This window comes from Mytilus californianus, unplaced genomic scaffold (genome assembly GCF_021869535.1).
Source record: "Mytilus californianus isolate M0D057914Y unplaced genomic scaffold, xbMytCali1.0.p SCAF_9, whole genome shotgun sequence".
Classification (NCBI taxonomy): Eukaryota; Metazoa; Mollusca; class Bivalvia; order Mytilida; family Mytilidae; genus Mytilus; species Mytilus californianus.
The window spans coordinates 53762275-53780647 of NW_026262745.1; the positions used below are offsets into that span (position 1 = coordinate 53762275).

General features: G+C 31.2%; 1 long non-coding RNA gene across 1 annotated transcript; it reads left to right on the top strand.

The window, feature by feature from the left end:
- The first annotated feature begins 557 nt into the window (after positions 1-557).
- LOC127715537 (uncharacterized) lies at positions 558-4622 on the top strand. Its single transcript, XR_007988467.1, has 2 exons — positions 558-649; positions 3500-4622. It is a non-coding gene; the product is annotated as an uncharacterized LOC127715537 (long non-coding RNA).
- Positions 4623-18373: the final 13751 nt, after the last annotated feature.

Below are 18373 nucleotides of genomic sequence, written 5' to 3' on the forward strand. Positions count from 1 at the left end.
TGATGTGAACGCAGAGCTTAAGGAACAATGTAAATGCAAGATTTCCTGTGAGTTCACAGCCTTTGACCAATCAATATCAACGACACAAAATCCTGCAGATGTGTACTTACCAGCACTGCGTTCTATGGGCTATAGTGACAACGATGTTAAGTATGTCAAGTAATATGCACGTATTGCATTATATCATTAAACTTCTTTCATTGATTTTCCTTCTTTCATTAATTTTCCTTCTTTCATTTTTCTATTTATGTACAAAATGTATTGATTTATAATTATACATACATTCATTAATTTTTTAATTTATTTCAGAATCATGTTGGCAGTATTTGTGTGTTTAGAAATTTGTATAAAAAATTTTAAAAAGGTTGAAAGAATTTTATTATTTATAGTTTACATTAGACTGACAATTGTAAATAGGACGTTTATATATCAAATAATTTTTTTTTTTCAAATAGAATTATCAAGTTTTCCATCGATGTGCTTTGGAAATAATGATTTGGAGGTTTTACATTTAATCATTATATTTTTTAAACATTGTATACGTATTCTTTTTTTAGGAAAAACCTTTTGGAAATAAGACTCTATTATGATTCTTTAAGTTATTTGCTTGTGGAAACGATCCCAGAATACAACATGGAAGACATTGTAGGTGAGTTTGATGCGGTTTTGAAAATTATACATTTTCCGTTATTTCTTCAATGATTAGGAGTATGTTGAAAGCAAGACCTAAGTGAAAAAAGACGCGAAGGATACCAAAGGGATATTTAAACTCATAAGTCGAAAATAAACTGACAAGGACATGACTAAAAAAGAAAAAGACCAACAGACAAACAGACAAACAACAGTATACAAAACATAACATAGAAGCCAAAGACTGACCAATATCCTGAACCCCATTAAAAAGTGGGGGTGATCTCAGGTGCTCCTGAAGTGAACGCAGATCATGCACCCGTCGTGTTGCTCATGTTAGTACAAACCGGTGATAAGTCTAATTCGGAAGGTCACATTCGGGGAAAAGGAAACTAGAACATATCCGTTGTCATCTGTGAAACGGATACACCAAAACAGTCAACCAACTCACGATCACGTCCGTAAAATTTACGAAGGGATGATTTTAACTTCACCACTTGGAACTCTTGTTTAGTAGCTTCCTAGTGAGTAGCAACCCTCTATCAAGGTAATCATGATAGGAAATACAAGCCCTTGCATATCTTATCAATTGGGAGATATACACTCCGTATGCGGCCCTACTGGAATGTTGCCACATATAATTAAAAGTTCACAATTGGGAAGCTGATATCATCTCTTTTGTCGTAAAGTTTTGTTTTCGACCGACCATCATTGTCAATTTCTAAATGTAAGTCTAGATATGAGGCATAGCATATGTTTTTGTGAAAAATCAAAAGCGTGGGTCAAAGTTAAATTGTTAATAGAAACTGTAAGAAGGGTACATCATAAAATTTATCGTTTCGGTATTAAATGTATTGTTCTGTGTCCAAACATTTACCAGATTGGTTCATATATTTAGTTAGATTACCGTTATAGGCGATTACAGTTTGTTATTATAAGATATATTTCTTTTATTTGAAGGCTTCTTTATTTTGTCATTTATTTGAATTCGGTATTCATGCAGGGTAAATTGCTATTTGGTATAGCAAAGTTAACAGCTTCAACGAAATACAAATGAATTATTGTCATATAAGATAGAAAGCTTTTTTTTTTCTTTAAATTCAGATGCTGTGATAATGTTACATGTAGAATAATAAAGCCAATTTAGTTATTTGAAATCGATCGTAATCTTTCGATAAATAATTTGGAAAAGGATTATATTTATAAGTAGTATTTAAATTGTTGCAATTTGGTATATTAGGACATTAGTATTGGATAGTTAACTTATGGTATATACGAATATCGCAATATTTCTATATTGATATTAATAACAAATTTACATTTTTTTTTGTTTGTTACTTCGGCCATTTAAATAATTGGTGTCTCCTTGTCCTATAAATAACATTACTGTTTGAAATCCTTTCCTAAGTGTAAACATCACTCATCTATGTTGGGACGCGTGATTTCTACATTAGACTGACAACTGTTAGATTTGCGTTTCCAATATGCATCTTTAGTCTTACTATTACCGGACAGTTGATCATATAATATGTCAATCACTATATCTCCTCAGGCATAAAAAAGATCAGTTATCATGAATTAATGCATCTATCTGCCATCAACACCAATATCATCAAATGATGAAAAAAAAATTCAAAATATGACAAAAGAGAACACTAAAACTCTTTTGCCAGGCACAAAGACATGTGATTGAATTAATATATATTTAAGGAAGTTCGCTCCTTTTGTTTTTGAATTTTTGCCAGATATTCGGAATCCTCTGGTTTTATCCATGTAGTGCCATTAACAATTTTGCCACCTAACCCCTACTATTCTTTCCATAATTTGATTACATATAGTTTAAAACGTCATCTTTGAAAATATTATAAAATCCTTGTTATTTTTTCATCGTTTTTGAAAGAAAAAAGGCGTCAATGTTAAATGTATGAAAAGTCTAGAGAGAACTATTTCCCGCCAAATTTTCAATGGCTTTTATCTCGAAAACAAGCACACGGACCCTTCAATTTTATCTGCTTATTTAGTTTCTTTATTTATATACTATCAATTCATAACAGTCTATTAAAAAGCGTGTTATTTTGAAACAGAATAGCGAACATCCTTAAAGCGTCTTCATAGTTTTTTCGTGATCAGTGGGGTAATGAAAGGTATATAAAAGATAACAAATAATAAGACAATACTTGAAAACACGAAAAAAAATAACAAAAGCACTACTTCAAGAAAAATTGTAATAAACAATATCGTTATTACGAATACTCGAAGATGCCGAAACGAAATTGAAAGTACGAATCTAGTCGATTGCTGAATTTTGGAAAATATTCAATACATGAATTGCATAATTAGAACAGGAACACAAAATGTTGTAATGCAAAAAATGAATGTTTACAAAGCAGAAGAAGTTAAAGAAATATTAAGTCCTGTTTCGGATTAGAATTTAGCTAATTATGAAAACAATCAATCGCACTGATTTTTTTTTTTTGATTTTTAATTTTTTTCATTTATTTTTTATTTCATTTGCAAAATTACAAATACCTGTCAATCGACATGTTACATAACTCAAGATTGAGAAGTATAAAACAAACCCCACAACAAACACGGTAACAGGTGTCAACAATCGATAAGCAATTCTTTCTTTACCAGTGGCAATAATACTTTGGTTGGTAATAAGTGTGATTCGGTGATATTTTTTAAAATGTATGAATAAAATTCTTATTGACTATTAAATGCTATGCAAAAAGTTTGAAATGTCCTTTGCTGTAAAGTTTATAGATATTTTGTGATTTTACGATATACTGACTAATATTTAAGAAAAATTCTAGACGACTAATACCACTATTTATATTGTGTCAAAATATTTGTAACGATTTTTCAGGTATTTTTGGAGGAATGATGGGGATATTTTTAGGAGCCAGCTTGCTGACATTGTTAGAACTAGCTGAGTTTGCTATTCTGTCTATAGCTAGTGGAATGAAAAAGTGTTACCAGTCTGTACAAAAAAAAACAATCTGACCATGAGTTGTCACACAATTACTAAATATTGCACATGAAAAAAGCTTTGGATTTGTGATTAAGGTTTGTGGGAACTGTCAAAAACAGCTGTCTAAAATAACTCATACCTCGTAATTTGATGTTTAAGACGTACTATAATCTTGGACCTTTTCTGAAAAAGGCGTATAGCAAAAATGTGTAATGCCAAGACATCAGAATTGATTATCACATTGATCTGGAAAAGAAACAAATTACTCATCGAAGGAATTTCGGATATTAAAAGGCCTATGTAATATCGACGTTGTATTTTCAGCATTTTCTTTGAACTAATCTGCTTTGATCTAAAGACTTCAGTAGTAATTCGATATAATACTTTTGGAAAAATTTACTTTAGAGCCGTTCCTAATTTGATTACTGTACATATCAATTGTATATATATGTAAAGTGTTGTCATCATGGTCATATAAATTGTATTGGTCAACACCTGGATAAAATCATACATTGTTCGGTTTATGAGTATAATCTAGTATTGCTGGATGGTTTGCAAATTATATATTATCTGTCAACTCTTTTAGAGAAATAAGTGTTTACTGTCTTGTCAAAATAAACTTAAAATTATAAACGTGACAAAAAAACACGACGGTCACTTTCCTATTGTGAACATTATTTTTAAAATTTGTTTATGAAAATAACAGTTTTTGTTTGGCAATTCTTTTGGACTGTGTACTGTAAAGACATTGGTCTATTTTGGATGACCACAAATTTATAAACAAATGCGTTCTTTAAAAGTTAAAATATTTTTTGGGATTATCGCTAGAAATCTTTACATCCAAATAACATATGTATAACTGTTTGCTTGTAATTATAACATAAACATCCCGGTTGCGGAATTTTTTATATCTATGCACATGATATTCTTGAGTGTCCAGTTATGCACCTTCACATATGGCACTTATCTGTTCATGCTTATTTTTTATTCAAATCATTTATAAAGTTTTCTAAATTTCTGGTTTTATTTTGTGTTATTAATTTGCACATATTTATTTTAGGAATGTATTGAAATTTTCAATATATTATCTTATTTAACGTCTAAAATCAGTACATGTATATCGTAGATCAAATTCAGAAACAGGAGCAAGCAGGATATTTTTCACCTCCTGATCTATAGATCTAGCAGTGTTTGCATGAATACCAATATAATTAGATATCCGGAGAAAAATGATTTCCTGTCCACGATTAATACTACTCTTGATAACGTATAGAATTCACAATATCACCAGGCTATGTTTGAGTGAAAACATAACATTTTTCTTTTTTTTTCTTTTTTTTTTAATTTTGGGGAAGCATCATTAAATTGCATTAACATTGCCTTTGCTTATGCAGTCAAGATGCAATCTGCTGGAGGTAAAAGGAGAGTTGCAGCTCAGTCTTTATAGACATCAGCGGATGCAATACTGTCTTATAAAAAATGAAAAACACACTTTATAAATGTTATGCGTCAGAAGCGCTTTTCTGGGTTTACCTTTATGAGGAATGCCAAAATCAGAATATTTGAAAGCAAAGAATGTAGAAGAACCGAAACAGTTGAAGAGCTATATGACCAAACACGACATGAAAATAATAGCCCAATCCGTCTAAGGTCAACCTTGCCTAAGAGAATAGAAATCTTAATAATATATAAATTCATAAACGGACAATTAAAGAAAGGTTTGTTATAAATCATATCAGTACCGATATACTAACTGATGAGTTGATGATATTTTCGGGGACTGATAGTTCACCAGCAGCCGTATTGACCCATCGCTGTAAAAGAATGAAAACAACACTTCATGAATTGCATGCGTCTATTTGTCAATGAAAAGCTAATTTCAAAGGTAAAATCAAGTAACCCACAAAAAACTAAGGGGTAAACGCATTGGCTCTAGGAAGGTATAAATGATAAGCATGAGATACAAAAGGGATATTCAAAATCATAAGTCGAAAACAAACTGATAACGCGATGACAAGAAACGAAAAACGACCAAAATGTTTTGTTTTTAATATTTTTACATCTGTTGGTAATTTTATTTTTCAACATATTCGTACAATGACTTACAGAAAAACAATCATTTTGAAAATTTACACCCAGTTTCAAATCATTGCTTGCCCAGTAAATCGTCTTTAATGATTTATTCATAGCTACATTATTAGTTCCATAGTGTGCTAGTAACCTAATACGATACATATGGGGCGAGAGCGAAGCTAGAATCCCCATATGGAATGTACTGACCCCATATTTGTCGTATTAGGTCACTAGCACACTGTGTAACGAATTTATCTTACCGACTATCTTAACATGTGGTATTTAGACTAGTGGCCTATCAAAGTGAGTAAGTCTTAAATACTTAGTAATATGAACCTATTTCTATTGGTCTATACAAAAACAAATGCCAACAATAACAACTTGTAAGCTTTAAATGTGTTTTAGGAATTCATTTTAATCGTTCTTCATCAATTTCTTCGTCTGTTGATTCAGATTTCTCCTCAAAACCGTGTAGTCTTTATTGAAATAAGCCCCCGCCTACTAACCCCATATGAAATATACACGGTCTCCGTACGGTTGCTTTTTAACCAATTATATTCCTAGAAATGTATGGGAGGTAAGATAAATATTTATCTTTGACAATTGGTTTTCTTTTTTTTTTCAATACTTTAAATGTTTTATAGAAAACGATATTGTCTCTCCTTTTTCCAAAACTTACTGTTTCCATTCCAAATTTTATATTCGGTGATGTACAAAAGGTTCATAAAGGAATAGATTCACTAACTAATTGCAATGACCCAGTAACAAAACCTGTTTCCTTTGCGATTAATTCTATGAATAGGAAATCTCTGGCATATGAAACATATGTAATAAACCAATATTTTAATTAATCTGCATTCCCAAAAACACAGTTTTCTGGAAAGTATTTTAAAGTTTTCCTAGTAATTTATATAAGGTAAAGTATTTTCACAAACTAACCTGCCTTGAAGTAAGAGTTCCGATATATTTTTTGGCATTGCTGAATTTTGAGGTAGTCAAAAATAGAAAAAAAACTTAAAAAATCGCAGATTTATTAACATCTCGTTTTCATAGGCAAAATACCTTTACTTAGGTAGAAATAAAAGCGCAGGACGTTTGCACTTTTGTATCTGTTACACAGAAGGACACATGCTCTCAAACGATATGTACGTTTGCGCCTTTAACTTTGAAACACATTCAGCAAATTGACCGGATATTTGCGCTTTTGATTTGAAAGTTTACCGTTAATCTTAACCAGATTTACTATAGTCAAGAGATGATATTCTAACATTTTTTTTAAGATAAGCCATTGTGTTCATTCTATTGTCTTGAAAGTCCGAGGACCTCTCCCGCCATAGTTTATCTCAGATTGCTTAAATTTGTAGAAAATGAAACTAAAATATTTAAACCACCTGCTGTTCGTGTTGAATTTGAAGAAAGATTTATGGCTTTTATAAGGCGAAATATTTAGTAATTCGGACTTTTTTACTGTCGGATTTAAAGTGTCATAAATATGTATCTCTAATACAAAGAAGCAATCTTGTGAATACTCAATATCAATCTCTTTTATTGCAAATAGTGATATCAAGATTCTTAAAATGCCATGGTTATATATGTAGGACTCCAAAGTGCTGATGGCCGACGCTAAAGTGCGATGGTTTGAAAAACTAAAGTGCGATGGTTTGTGCTTTTTAATGGAACACGCTAAAGTCCGATGCCGCGATACGCTAAAGTGCGTTTTTCCGCGAAAGTGCGTTTACAACGTTAAATAGCATTATGACGCTACAAGCCGTTTGTACAAACAAAAATATGCCGGTAAACGAGAATGTATGTACAAATGAAGGATTTTGAAAAAAAGGGAAAACAAATGATCCCAATCCGGAACTTTTTTTTTGGTCGGTGATATATAGCTAGAAGAGTTTGTATGTGGAGGAGCTATTTCCCAAAAAATCATCCACAGTAACAGGAATGCAAACCTTTGATCCCGCTGTGTCGGCGAGGACAAACATGTTTCTGTCAGGATACTGAAAAAAATACTTCTCACAAACATAGAAACTGACGATAGTAAGGGGAAGGTGTATACCGTAAAATAGAGCGAAAACGGCAAAATCCACCAAATGTCAAAGAATTTAATTCGTCCAAATTTAATTTAGAAACTCCTTCTATGTTTTTAATCCCATGTCATTTACTTGCGTGAAATAAAAGCTACTTTTAACCTTTCAAATTCAATTATTTTATAAAGATTTTTTACAATATGTTTCGTCATGTCTGTAAAAAGGAGGATACTCGTTAACAAGTAACACAACGACCAGAGGTGTAGTATCATATTATGATTGCCAATGAGACAAGTCTCTATCCAAGGCTAAATGTCATTAATGTAATAAACTATAGGTTACCGTATGGGTAACCCCGCAGATAGTATTCTATAAAGACCAAAGGGTATCAAAACGAGAAAAATAAATGAATGATGTATATACAAAACAATAAACAAAGAAACAAAATAAGAAGATGCAGTGTAACGGGTAATTGTCGATAAAACAACTATCCACCAAAGACCAAATGTCGTTAATGTATGCACCAATAACATTATTACCTCCAACGTGGATCCTTGGCTTACGTCGCATGGCAAGCTATATAGGACCACGAAATGACTAGTGTAAAATAATTCAAAAGAGAAAGACAACGGCATGATTTATAAACAATACAATAGACAAAAAATTAATATGAACACAGCAAAAAACAAAAACCATTGCCTCAACCCCATTCACGTTACACCATCGCAGTTTAAAGTGTTCAACCAACGCACTTTAGCGTGTTATATACCATCGTATTTTAGCGTGTCATAACATCGCACTTTACCGTGTCCATCGCACTTCAGAGTACCATTGCACTTTAGAGTCCTACATATATAAATTATTTTTATTTCACAATTAAACTTATTAGAGTTACCTGATGTTTTCAAATAAAATATGAGCTGCGTCGGGTAAAAATCGAATTTATGCAAGTGCACGTGTACATGTGCATATATTAACCTTTGATTGATTTTGAAACATTCAAATACGAAATGAAAGATGAATTTTGGTCTGTTTTAATTTGTAGGGTTCTTATAATAATTAAATTTTCAAACAGTGACAAACTTTCCGTAGAGATTTTTTCCTGTTAAAAAAGCGCAAATGTCTTTTTTATAAAAAAGTGCAGTGTCAATTTCAAAAAGCACAGATGTCCATTTAAAAAAAACGCAAATATCCTATCAAAAGCGCAAACGTTCCGTGTCGAGAAATAAGAGATATACTAGTAATCAAAAATTGTTCCGTATGATATGTTTTTATTTCAAAAATTTGCCAGAATACTAGTATATGGACATTGGTCATTGCATCAAGAATAAAGCTCTAAAATTGATTTCATCTATCAATAAACTATAAGTTGTTGAAAGGGTAAACAATGGTTTACAAAACTCTAAAGAGGAAACTTGAACAATACCAAGAAACCAAGCAAATACGGCACAATTATGAAACTCCGAGGATCAACAGAAGACAGAAGTGCTTCATTCATAGCACCATACTGTGTTGTTCGTGAGTGTGCAGATACGCCACATTTTGAAAGCAGTTCCTTTAGAGTAGGTTATAGTACGGCATTAGCTGATTACTTTCATCAAATTCAATACAACGGTATTATTTATTATTTTGTTGGTGCATGAGAGTTTGTGTTTTCCATTATACCGTTCCAACAGAGTAACGTGTTTTTCTTGGCTTGAAATTCCTCATATGTTCAAGAACATACAAGAAATACGATAAAAATACAAACAATAGTATACAAAACACTACATAAAAACTTAAGACTGTGCAACACAAACCCGAAAATAAATCGGGATGATCTCAGGTGCTCCGGAAATGGAAGAAGATCATGTTCCACCTGTGGCACACGTTGTATTGTTCATGGCAAATTAAAATTCGGAAATAGTCTCATTCGGTGATGTAACTATCGGGAAAAGGGTAATATCTTAAGATGTGAATGGCACAAGAGGAACATTTGGTGGTGGTATCAGACATTCGAAAGTTTCTTTTTTTATTTTTACTTTTCTAAGACATTGGTCGATTTAAATTTTCAAATATCTTTAAGTTATGTTTGAATTGTTAACAACCGTTTCTTTATATCTTTTTCGTTTTGCTTCGTTAAGTTACTGTCTCATTCATATCTACCTCACATTTCTTTTTTTTTTTTTCATATTCAAGAAGAATCGATATTTGCCGTATGAATGTTTTGGCACTGTTTTGTAAAAAGGAAATTTATTCACCTCTAGATTTACCCTGAACAAGTTTTACGAGCTTACATCTGTGCATTTTGTCTTGTTAAAATAATTCATAATTATATAAATTATAAGAGCCGGTTAATTATTTTATATCAAAACAGGTTTTATATAAAACAATTATTCAAATTGATCAAGTTAAAAAAATTGCTTTTATTTAACGAAAAAGATAGAAAAATCAATTCGTGATACACTATATACATACGATTTAAAGTTGATAAACAATTATTTGGAAAATCTACAAGTACGTCGTTCGTAAAATTTTGGCCATCACACATTAAATCTTCTGAGGATTTCACGTTTTTTTTTTTACAACTCAAAATATACAGGAAATGAATACAATGTTAAAAGTACATCTGCAAAAAAATAAAAAAAATTGACAAATTCAAATGTTATCAACTAACGGAACGAATGAAAAAAAAACAGTCATATTTCTGACTGCGACAGACGTTTGAGGAAGAAAACGATTGGTTAGCCCTGGTCTAATGGTAGCTATCTTCCCCAAAATAGATCTTCGAACCAAATGGCCACTCGGTTGGTGTTGAGTCACTATAGAAAGAGTTCCAAGATAATACAACAATGCATGGTATAACGAAAGCGGCAAAAGAAGATAAAAATCAACTCAGATGTCACATATAAAAGGTAAATAGCATGAAAAATATGTTGGATTTTCTAAGGAAAGAAAGACACAAAAAAGATGAAAGACCAGCACAAATAACCTGTTCATATTCCCATTATATATACAAGTGATAAGTTAATGACCTATGAAACGAATGTGAATTTCTACTGATTTGGTGCGTCCGAAGCGAATTATATTCATCAGAAACTCTCAAACAGAAACGTGTATATAAGTATTCCATTCAAACAAATTTTCAAAAGACATTTTGTTTCTAAATTAGACTATTCATTTTTTTGATAAAATACAGGTATTAAAAAATCCTACAACAGAACAGGTTGTATAATATAATTGTTATAAAAATATTTTCCTATGGTTTCCATGGACTATACTCTGCACATCTTTCGCACATTTTAATATGCAGGTACATGTACCGTATATATTCTTTATATCAAGTATTAGAGTGCTGATCTTATTTTCTTTAAAACAAAAACTATCACGAACTTTGGAATAGTTTATAATTCTTTTATATTATTTCTTTAGAAACGGTACTTTACAATTTAATACAAAAAGCCGCTTTTCCATCATTTTGGACAAAACAATTATGTTGGAAAAATATAAATCGCAATTATTTTGAAATTGCTAAAAATCGATGATTTAAAGATATTCATGTTGAACTTTAAATAATTTATTATCTAATTACTTATTGAATAAATATGGTGTATCAATTTATAACATAAATTCATTATGCCAACATAAAAAAAAAACAAGAGCAAACGAACTTTTTTTATTGCTGTTCTTCATATCAAAGATAAACTTAGACCTTCAAAATAAAGCTAAAGTCTAACAGTTACTACAGTACGGAATCAAGACAACCGTAGGGTAAGTCTTTGCTAGATGTCGAAAAAACTGTGATTAAGGTTTCAAGGAACTGTAAGACAAATTTGACTTAAAATGTCTCTAACCTCACTATTAAATGTAAATGAAATGCCAAGATGAGAAATGATTATCAAACTGATCTGGCAAAACCAAATTACTTAATTGGTAAAAAGAAATGTTGGAAATTAAAAAGCGAAAGGAATGTCAACGATAAATTTTTAGCATTTCTAGTAAATCAATCTGCTTTGATCTAAAGATGTTAGCATTGATTAAATGTGGTACTTGTTAAAATTGTGTACTTGAAGGTCGTCCCTGACTTGATTTGTGTACATATCAGTCATGACAGCCTGTAATTGTATGCAATTTTGAAATAAAAGATTGAATAATTGATCCTCGCTCAATGTCCGGTGTTTAAATGTCATTCATCTTTAATTGTATTTGTATGATTATTAAAAATAGATTGATAACTGCTGATTTTTTTCTTTGAACCATCGACATGCTCTTCGCATATTTATGATTATTGTATACAAATAAAATGCACTAATTTAAGCTTGACAATACCTAAATGTTTAAAACTGTATCGCATCAGCAAAGTATTAGATAAATTACTAGTAACATATTTATTTTTTTCCTTAAGCAGTTGAAGTTTTTTTTTTTTTATTAAAGTTACTAACCAATTTTTTTAAATCAAAACTATATCTTTGATTTTCATTAGAGATACTGTTAACCGACTTTTTAAAAGCATTTAATTTGTATAACAATACCTAGATATCAAAAGAAAAGAAAATTAGTCAGCTTTGTGTAAATATCAAGTAGGAGTAAAGCAATCTAATCAAAAAAGCGAATGAAAGGTAGTCAATAACTTTTCCAATTACTTTTTCTCAAGAAAAATATTTACTTTTTTAAAGAAAATTATTAGCTTCTCTCTGTGATGTTTTTGATTTATTGTTAAACTTTCGAATGGAGAAAACAATCAAACTATCGTCCTAATTTTGAAACATAATCAGAATTATTTATACATGTTTGATTCTTAAGCCGTGTTCAAACCAAACATCGCGTACTGTAAACCTGTTAAGAATCGTTTTTCTCTCTTTACATTGATCAATGTTGGTTTTAATTACCTGTACGGGATTATAGTGAAAAAAATGCTTGTCTAAATGAAAATAAAAATGCTTAAAGACCTGTCCCCTATCAAGATAAACGGTTGGTGTCTTATTAAAACTGTTCTTTGATTTGCAGTATTTTTAGAGTTCTAAGGATGTTACGATTACGTTATGGAAACAAACGCTACACCACGGTACTAATAGGCGAAAAACGGATTGATATGTTCAGATTATTTCTTTTTATCTGTGCGGGATGTATAAATTCACAGCCATGTCCGGTCAGAACGTAGAGAGAGATAGAGAGAGAGACTCATAAGTTGAAAATATTATTATCATATCTTCTGCATGCATTTTTTCAAAACAATAATGCAGTAAATGTAGACCAATGGTTTGTGTGCAATATAATTTGGCCTAGGTCCTCTAATGCTAGCTGGGACTCGACTTTACTAATTGATATTTGATCCTTATCTGGACCATACTTAAGTTAAATTGAGGTCTGGAGCTGGCATGTCAGTAACTACTAGTAGTCCCTTGTTAATTTATGTATCATTGTCGTTTTGCTTAGTTTCTTTTGTTACCTATTCTGACTTGGACTTCTTTTAAACTGAGTTTTACTGTGCGTATTGCTGTGTGTTAGTTTATTCTACATCGGCTAGAGGTATAGGGGAAGGCTTGAGATCACACAAAACATGTTTAACCCCGCCGCATTTTTGCGCCTGTCCCAAGTCAGGAGCCTCTGGCCTTTGTTAGTCTTGTATGGGTTTTAATTTTAGTTCATTTATATATGTTTTGGAGTTTAGTGTGACGTTCATTTTCATTGAACTACTACACATTTTTGTTAAGGGGCCAGCTGAAACCCGCCTCCGGGTGCGGGATTTTCTTGCGGTGTTGAAGACCCATTGGTGGCCTTCGGCTGTTTTCTGCTCTTTGGTCGGGTTGTTGTCTCCATGACACATTCCCCATTTCCATTCTCAATTTTATTAAAAATCTGAACTAGTAATCGGTTACCCTGTACAGTTTAACACATTCTCGACCTATACCTAACCAGTTCTTAACCAGTTTTTAATGTCGTAACCATAGTCGACCAAAGGTTGACAGGTACTCGACCAGGTTTTTTTTTTTATTCTATCAATCTTGATTTTGTATTGAATTTGATTTTGTATTGAATTTGATTTGGATTTAAGAAAAAAAAGCAATGTCGTGTTTAACTAATGGCTAATAATTAATCAACCAACAAGTACCGGCTACATTTATCCAGCGGATAGCACGTTTTATCCACTAGATAAATTTTGAGCAATAAAAATAAACCATTGGTTTAAAATTAACCAGTGGATAAGCAGTTTAACCACTGGTTGATACTATCTAACATTTTGAGCTACCGAATCCAGATGTCTCTCTGTGATTAAAGTCATTTAATTAGGGCTTTTGTGGTAGAATCTTTATCTATTTGCAAAAAAAAATAGAAATCATCGACATTAAAATAATGAATTTGTGAATCTTACATGCCTGATGAATCCAAGTCACAGCAGGATGATATTTTTTATAAAAATTGATCCGTCAAATGAGGAAAACCGTGAATGTATGAAACATAAGCCGCAGAAGTGTAATACAAAAGTGTAGTTTATGCTCCTTCTAAAGATTATGGAGTATGTTATCTCCAAACTTTGCAGTGTGAAAACCATGTATTAAAAACGTGATTTACTTGATAAATACAGACTACGTGTACATGTTAAGCTAGCAACAGAATAAAGGGACTAATACTCTTTTAGCAAAGAAAACTATACCAAACTGCCAAGTGATAGCCAAGATACAGGTAATTATATAAAACATTTAAAATCAGATTAAAACAAACTGATAAGAGAGCAACAAAAAATGACATATTTGAATATCAACATTTGATGTTTATATTTATCTTGTTTATCATGTTTATAAAATAAAATAGTCAAGTAAAATCAATAAATTTTATGATCATTCAGACTGTGTACCCCTGTCAACAGCTAAAGTAAATGAAAAATGTGACTGACTAACAGATGTATTCATTTAGAACTCTAATGTATGCATCATGTACATCATGTAAATTACATGTATTCAAAAATGTACTTTTATTTTGTTAAATATTACTAGTAATTTTTATATGCAACGCATATACATGTAGAAATCTATGTACACATTGAATTTAATAAAATTTTATTAGACTCTGAATCATTATAGATTTAGACGACTTTTTTTTTACCACACTGCATAATGATGTTATATTATGTACAAATTGACTTTATGATGAAAGCACAAAATTGTACTTTAGTATTAGTATGAAAAAGAGGGTTTTTGCTAGCTTTCACTGAAATTGATAAATCATAAATATAGTCCCCAAAATTTCTGCATTATTGTTTAGCTACACAATACCTTTGTATTTAATCAACTGACAGTTTATACCAACAGCACCAATCTGAAAACTGCATCTTTATGTTATAAAATTGAGAATGGAAATGGGGAATATGTCAAAGAGACAACAACCCGACCAAAGAGCAGACAACAGGCGAAGGCCACCAATGGGTCTTCAACTCAGCGAGAAAATCCCGCACCCGGAGGTGGTCCTCAGCTGGCCCCTTAATAAAATTGTGTACTAGTTCAGTGAAAATGGACGTCACACTAAACTCAAAACATATAAATGAACTAAAATTAAAAAACATACAAGATTAACAAAGGCCAGAGGCTCTTGACTTAGGGCAAGCGCAAAATGCGCCGAGGTTAAACATGTTTTGTGTGATCTCAACCCTCCCCTATACCTCTAGCCAATGTAGAATAAAGAATACATAGCAATACGCACAGTAAAACTAAGTTTAAAAGAAGTCCGAGTCTATTGTCTGAATATGAATAGTATACCAGCATCTACATGCCCTTATAAAATGTACACATTTATGAAGTCGCTTTGTATTTTAACATGTTTAAGTCTCAAAAGTTCATCTTGTTTAACTCAACCTATAAATTGTTCTCAGTCAAGAAGTCAAAGTTAAGTTACAAAACACAATTTAATATATACATGTACATGTATGTTGACTCTTTTTGTCTTTTGTTCTTATGTTAGTGGTTTGTGTGCCTCCTACAGATTTAAGCCAATTGCTGGAGGGTAGCAAAGTTAGCAACCTGTAGTACATGATCATGTCTGCAATATTTGTTTTTCGTAATTGTTTTGTTATGAATTAAGCCGTTAGTCTTCTCATTTGAATTGTTTCACTTTTTTATGTTGGGGACTTTTATAGCCAGCCATACAGTATGCGTTTTCCTCATTGTTGAAGGCCGTACAGTGCCTTTTTTTTATACCACTTCACTTTAACTTGATTAGATACTTGTCTCATTGGCAATCATACCACATCTCCTCATTTTTATATAAGGTATATTTGTTATGTTTTCAGGAAAGCTGTTTAAACACATTATCGCCTAAATGCATTAAATGACATTAATTTCAAACATGTGTTAAATTGTGTTTTTATTTTTTTATTTATTTTTTTTTTTTACTTATAAACAGAGTTTAAAAAGGAAAACGTAGGTCGAGTTAAACAAGATAAAACATTGTGAGCTAAAATTCAAAGTGACTTTATAAATGTGTACATTTTATACAGTCATGACAGTTATAAGGAAATGTAGATGGCAATAATATTATGCATAATTCAAAACATAACATTTTTTGTTCATTTTATGCCAAAAACATTCCTATATAAGGCTCCCTTAAGTTTTCATAATTCTATTTTCATTAAAATATTTGATTTCAATAAAGATACTAAATAAAAACCAGAATGAGTCTATTAATTACCAACAAATAACATTCCCATTCATTTTCTTATTAATTTAAGATTTTATATCATGTTTTTGTTTAATTTTTTTATTGACATTTTTCTTATAAAAAGTACTTAACTTTAACTGTGTCAAATGCAATGATGTCAAATCTCATGTACATTAGAAAAAAACATATTTAAATATTTTGGCATTATCATGACAATTCAATAAAGAATTAAAATTGTCATCAATATAGATATTCAGATCTGGAGTATTTATAGATAATAGAATTTTGAGGTGGAACTCATTTAAAAAAAATCCAATTGCCAAAGAAAATAAATAGTCAGAATTTTGTTTAAACTCCAAATTTTTCTATCTATATATTACTGTACGCATATGCATGCCGAATTAGAACATGCTGTATTTTCGAAACCAGTTGAGATATCATCTTACAATTTTGTATTCATGGAAGCACATTAGTAGCATTGAAAAAATGCAAAAAACTGAAAATATGAATAAAGCTTATCTGGACCCATTTTCTCAGTCACGGTCACATATACCTGGCTAGGTTTGTCAAAAACACGAACAAAGACCTGATGTATACCACATTACCAATCTACTTGATATATCTTAATTAAGTCAAACTCAACCATTTGCTATAACTGCCACACTAACTTGTATTAAGCATTGGACAATTATATAGGGAACACACATATAATTTTACGAATAGAAAATCTGAGTATTGCATAGTATATAGAAAAAAATGCAGCATATAAGAACCCAAATTGAAATTGAATAGTATCTTATTATTGTTAGTTTGATTTTTAATACACAGTGCATATTTTGATTTTACTCAAAACTTTATTAGAGAAATACATTTGCGATGCGCAAACGGTGAGGTATGAATTTCCATGCCTGTGTTGGTGTCCTAGGCTTGTTTAAATCATTTTGGATTAAGATTTCATATCCGTAGAATCTTTTTGTTTTTCCAATATTGGATTTCCAGCTCTACTGATGAAAATGTGTTGAATGATTCTACTAGTTTATCTTTTCTGGACATGATGATGTTGAAATAAGAGGTTTGTTTTTCACCTCTTTTGAAGAAATAAGTGTTTACTGTCTTTCAATAATAAACGTAGCAATAATACACTATGGACACTTTCATAGTGTTAACATTATTTTGGACATTGTTTGGATAAAATACAGTTTTTGGCTATTCTTTCAGACTTTATACTGTATAGACTCTTATGTATTGCTGAAGATCGCTCGTTCCCCTCTAATTTGCATTTGGTTAAATATGTCGTTCGGGTTTCTGTCATATTTAAGTATCCCGGCCACACATCTCTTTGTGTTTATATAAAAATATTAGGGGTGTGATTCGATATTCAAAAAAACAAGAAAAAAATAATCATTCATGGAGAGAACTCTGCTGAAGCTATTTACCATTACTTTTGAAAATTGTGTTACAGATTTTTTGTTTGAAACGTTAACTAATAAACCATTAGTATATGTGTGTAATGTTTAAGGCATGCACTTTATTTATACAAAGTTTTAAATTTGATACGCATGTTAAGTAATGCAGTTTATTTCAATATATTGATTATAATATATCGCAAGCAATAACATATACATTATCATACACATTTCCATAAACATTGATTGATTGATCATTGCTTAGCCATTCGCTTTATGAGGACGAGAATCCCTTTCTATAATTATATCCCGTTTTCAAATCGGCGATATATAATTGCTGGAGAGTCCGTGAGTTTTTTCGTTTGTTTGTCCGTTCGTTCTACTCTACCACTTTATTATTCGCAATTGCTCCTGAACTGGTAAACAGAATTGTGCTTCTTGTACATAATCTAAATCACGTTGTGTTTTTGCAAATCTTTTTACATATCTTCATCTTGGTGATTATTTTGGTTTCTTTGTGATGACATGCAATTTGTCATAACTGCACTATATTGCAACAAATGTGGGGTGGTAACCATATCATATCCGCAAACCTTCCTAAACCCTTTATTACAATTTATTGAAGC